We start from the raw sequence: 5,684 nt of genomic DNA on the forward strand, positions 1-5,684 counted from the left end.
GCAGCTCTGCCTGAGCACCAGCGTCAGTCGTGGTGGGTGCAGAGCTTAGAGAGAGAACATGGCTTTCTGCAGGGTGGATACTGTTGTTCCCTGGTCGAACTGGCAGAGTTACAGTGCCCTTCCTGCACATCTTTCTGTGTGAACGGCTGCATCATGCCCTGGCTGATGCACCATGACCTGGTCACTGGTGCTCGCCAGGGGTTTCTTTTATAGTTGGGGGGGGTGGGGGTGGGTGTTGGCTGTTGCTTCTGGTCCTACACAGATCTTGTCAGCCACTGTTGTGTGAGCTGCGGGCTCCTGGTGGGTCTTTCCACTCCCCTGATCTTTCCCCGGTTCAGGAAACCCCATCATGCACCACGCTGGAGCACTCTGCTGTGGTTCATGCCAGCACCGGAGCTGCTTGCCTTGGTGACTGACACGTGGAGATGCAGTCAAACTATGTGTTGGGTCTGTGTGAGTGTGGCCGGGTTTTGGTGGCAGGGGAGGGGACTATAGCTGTGGCCCCTGTGAGAAGCTTCTCAAAGTCCCCCCAGCTCCAAGTTGGATCCGTCTCTGGCTGAGACCGAGTCAATTAGTGATGGTTGCTGTGCCTCTGTGATAATATATTTAAGAAGGGGAACCTTGGAAAAAAGGAATTGCAAGGAAGACACCTATGCAAACACTGAGGTCAGTGGAAGAAAGGAGGAAGGGGGTGGGGAGGTGCACTGGAGCAGAGACTCCTGTGGTGAGAGGTCAGGCTGTGTCCCTCCAGCCCATGGAGGTCCATGGTGGAGGAGATGCCCACCTGAAGCCCATGGAGGACCGCATGCCAGAGAAGGTGGATGCTCCCAAAGAAGGCCAGGACTCTGTGGGAAGCCTGTGCTGGGGCAATTTATTGCTGGGAGGACTGCTGCATGTAGGAGGCACCCACACTGGAGTAGTTTGGGAAGAGCTGAAGCCCTGTGGGAAGGACTCACATTGGAGAAAGTTCGTGGAGGACTGTCTCCCATGGCAGGGACCCAATGCTGGAGCAGCAGAAGAATGTGAGGACAGTGGGTGATGAACTGACTGCAACCCCCATCCCCTGTCCCCTGTACAGCTCAGGGGGAGAAGGGAAAGAAATTGGGAGCAAAGCTGAGCCCAGGAAGAAGGGAGGGGTGTGAAGAAGGTGTTTATAAGATGTGGTTATACTTCTTACTGACCTACTGTAATTGTTAAATTAAGTGGTGGTGGTGTTTGAATTAAACTGATGTTCTTCCTCTTCCCCAGTCAAGTCTGTCATTTGCCCATGACCATAATGGGTGAGCCAACCCTTCCTGTCCTTATCTCGATTCCCTAACCATTTGTTTTATTTTCTCCTTCCCATTCCTGATGGGCAAGGAGTGAGGGAGCAGTTGCAAGATGCTCAGTTGCCCTCTGGGCTCAAACCACAGCAAACTACTATTGAAGAAAGGAAAAAAGAACCTTAACACTAATACAGAGCCGATGGCTTCAGGAAATATGGGACCAGAACTGCAGCAGCTGGGAGCAGTAAGGACCTCAGCTCACCCCATTACAACTGTACCACTGACAGGCCAAGACACCTGCTTCAGGGCAGTCTGAAAAGCCTTGCCATCACTTGCCTTAAGGAACTGCTGGGCTTCTACAACCTCTATGATAAAAGCTGCAATTTCTAAGCTGCAGGTGGCTCAAGGTTCCTCTGTCTACTTTTAGTATTTTTCAAATATGGCTCTGGGAGTATAGGCATGTTTGGTGGGGAAGTATGGGAATACAATGGAAAATTGGTGAGGAGGATTGTAAACATGCTCAAGTGACTCGCAGCTGGGGTGCTGAAAAACATATCACACTAATTGTTGCTTAGCTCTGCGTGCTTGACAGGCAGAATGTCTGTGCTTAGATAATTTAGGCCTCTGAGAGACTCAGATGCACTCTGTTGAATATCCCTGAGATGACAGCCCAGCTGTGGGAAAGATCAAAGCACAGCGGAAAAGTACACTTGTGAAATCTTGGATATATACAGGCAAAAGCAGCAGGCCTGAGATCTGTTCCTTCTTTGACTCTTTCTGTCTAACAAGGACTGAGCTCTGTGGTGCCTGCATCCCCTCTTGGGTGCCTCTACCTGAGTGTTGCTGTGGAGGTCCCCCAGATTGTGAGGTAAAGAGAATAAATTTACTCTTTGCATTTCATCTGTGGTTTTGTGGTTGTTCCTGCATGCTGCCTGTGCCAGCTCACACTGGGAAGAAGACAGGGAAGAAAGATGCACAGTACCAATGATGCATGCTTTTATCTACTGAATCCTGTATGGAGCTGAATCGCTGTTTTCTTCAGAAACAAAGATTGAACTTCATTGAAGTCAGCAGAAAAAACATCTGTACCAGGTTTTTGCTCATTTCAGTATTGCTATTTGGAAAATAACAGTTTTAGAACTATTTAATTTAGAAAGCAACCTGGTTCTAGAGAAAACTGCCCCTTCCAGAGGAAAAAAACTCCACAAGATTTATTTGGGAAGGGGGAGACATGGCCAAAATGAGCATCACTTTGTTTAGAAGCCATGAAGTTGGGAAATATCACACATTTGGAGTTGGGGAGCAGCAAAGGTCACTCTTGGCAGTTGGGTGGCAGCTGCCTCCATGGGCTCCTCCTCTGGGAACAGTAAGGGAGAGGGAGGAGGACATGGCTGGGCTCACCACAGGGTGTGGGTAGGTTCTGCCCCACCAGATGCAGAGCTTCCCTTCTGTATCTGTGCAACGATTAAGAGATATACTTGGCTGCTGTTGTGAACAATGGGGCAGTGTAATGCTGTCAGATCATTTTGCTTCAAATCAAATGGCTTATCCTTCCCCTTTCTCCCAACACACATCCTACCTGGCACCTCTAACAGCCCCAAAGCATGCTATGGGATTTCCCATCTTCTTTATCCCACTTCGACAGGGATGATTATTGCCCTTCTTCTTCTAAACCCCCTAAAAAAATATGATTGTAATACTGTGTCTCTGTTCAATAATCAGTTAAACCCAGTAAATATGGTGAGGAGGCTGTCAGTAGCCCTGGTACTGTCTTACTGGACAATAAAGCTGATACATGTTTGCTTAATAGATCTGTTAATGTTATGGTCTTTTTCATGTTTCCCTAGAGGGTTCTTCTCAGTAAAATAAATTTATTCCGATCCTATATTGTGGCAATCTGCAGTGCGTTTAACATCAGAAAAAAAGGACATTTATTCTTTGGCTCAATCTCTAGGTGATGGAAGAGCTGAATATGGATGATGAGAAATTTCCCTAAGAAAGGGCAGTAAACTTAACAGCTTTGTGGCTGTGAGAGCATTCATTGCCCAAATGGATACTGGAATGACTGGTTCACAGAAGCAACTGGCACTATTATCAGTATGAAAAGATTTGAGACCCCATTTTCTCTAGGTGTTGTTCTGTGGTGATGCTAACTGCTTAATGTATCAAGCCAAAAGTTGCTTTCGTGGATGTTTTATCTTGAAAGGTGGGGTTGGGGAAGGAAAAAAGAGGAACGACAGAAGTGTGGTTTTGAGTTTATTCTGATGTGCAGAGCAAAAGTTGTTGAATTGCTGCAGTAAAAACATGGCATGGTGGTGTGCCAGTCAGAGGTCAAGCCATCCTTCTTCCTTCATTCAGAAAAGCACAGAAGAGGGGGACTGATTTGACATCAAATTTTGCAGAACCTGTGATTTTTTTCTGTAAGGATCTTTCCTTAAGAGGAGTAAACTACACACTGTAAAAAGCAATGAGCCCACGCTCTTGTCAAGACTCACGATGTAATTAGTGCTGATTTCTTTAAAACAGTTCTCCCTCCCCGTCCCCCTCAACTTTTAAAGAAAGGAAGTGCCCCAAACAGCTTGGGGAAACAGGAATTCCCTTGATCTACAAACAGTTTTACCTTCTCAGCCTGTGTTTGGAGGGGCTAAGCTGACTTGTAGCATTTCTATCAGGAGATAGGCTCCTGAGGAAGAGCAGCATTTCTGCAAGAACTGCCCCATGGGATAGCAGTCAAGCAACATGGCTGCAGATCAGGAATTTTGAGCCAAGCAACTGATTTGATACAATGTTGTAAATAAAGTCCATATCAATGCATCTAGATCTAAACCTAGATCATCTAGTTTGGATGGTGGGGTTAACTCACCACACTCCTAAATGACGAGCTCATTAAAGGACTGACAGGTATCTTTCCTCTTGTAGTCAGAAACATGGATGGGCCAGACAACCAGCTCAGCAGCACCAACTTTTCCCTTTCATTACTTTCTTCCTTTCAGCTATTCTGTGAGGATTGTCTGTCTCACTGCATTGTCCTGTATGGCCAAGGACCTTCCCATTTCCATCGTTACTCCCTTTGGAAACAGCTGGACCATTGGAGAGTCCGTGGTAGCAAGCTGCATCCCTGGGACTGGGCTGACTTGAGAGCTTGGGCACTTCCCGGCAGTGAGACAAGCTAGTGCAGGACAGAGAGCGAGGGTGAGGAGAAGCCACCCTGGTTACAGCCACGACTCCGAGGGGCTAGGTTGTCTGGGTCAGCCGCTGGGTATCTGAGCCCCCAGGAAAGGCTCAGGCTCAGTACAGCTTCAACGACCATGATGGGTCGAGAGAGACAGCAGCTCCTCCCTCCTCCTCACACTTCTCCCTCCGCTCCAACATGGGCTGCTCCATGAGCTGCTGTCCTTGAACAAATACCCACCTCCTCTGGTACGGTCCTCTCCAGGGGCTGCAGGGAAACCCCCGCCCCAGCGGGGCCTCTGCCGGGGCCGCAGGGGCCTCTGTGCCGGGGCGCCCGGAGCCCCTCCTGCCCTCCTGCCGCTCTCCCCTGGCAGGGGGCTCGCAGGGCTGTTTCTGCCCCTGTTTCCCTCGGGCCTGGCTGCCGGGCAGCGCTTTGCCCTTCCTTACCCAGGCTTTCCCCGAGGCGCCCGCCCGGGGCTGAGGGGCTCAGCTGTGCCCTGCGCTGGGGCCCTGGGAGCCGCCTGGAACCGGCTGTGTCCGGCGCGGGGCAGCCCCGGCCGCTCCCCCAGGGGCCCCTCACCCAATAAAAATATTATAAAAATATCAATATATGCCAGTGTGTAAGTTTAATGCTATGCTTCATTGAATGCCAAGCAGAAGTTTCAAATTCCAAAGGAAAATATAGACCTACAGAAATCAGCAGAAAAGCATAAACCCTGAGTCCCTCTGGACTCAATTCTCACTTCTCCCCTCTTTCTTTTCCTCTTTCCACATTCCTCTCTTTAGTCTTGTTTTTCTTCTTTTCCTCATTTATGACATTGTTCAGAAATCAATTAAAAGTATATTGGTTGAGAGTGGAAACAGGGACCAGTTGTATAAGGAAGGGGTCAGGAAGGCCAAGGCATAGTTGGAGCTGAACTTGACAAGGGATGCAAAGAATAGTAAGGGCTTCCACAAGTATGTCAGCCAGAAAAGGAAGATCAAAGAAAGTATACCCACCCACTATGAACACGACTAGTAAACTAGTAAGAACAGATGAGGAAAATGCGGAGGTACTCAGGAACTTTTTTGGCTCAGTCTTCAGTGGCAGCCTTTCTTTCCACACCTCTTGAATGAATGGACTGCAAGACAGGGACTGTGGGAGCAAAGTCCCTTCAGAGAAGATTGAATGCATGACCACCTGAGGAACCTGAAGTCTATGGGACCTGATGAGATGTATCCCAGAGTCCCGAAGGAACTGGTTGATGT

This window comes from Athene cunicularia (genome assembly GCF_003259725.1).
Source record: "Athene cunicularia isolate RWA chromosome 2 unlocalized genomic scaffold, athCun1 chr2_part1, whole genome shotgun sequence".
NCBI lineage: Eukaryota > Metazoa > Chordata > Aves > Strigiformes > Strigidae > Athene > Athene cunicularia.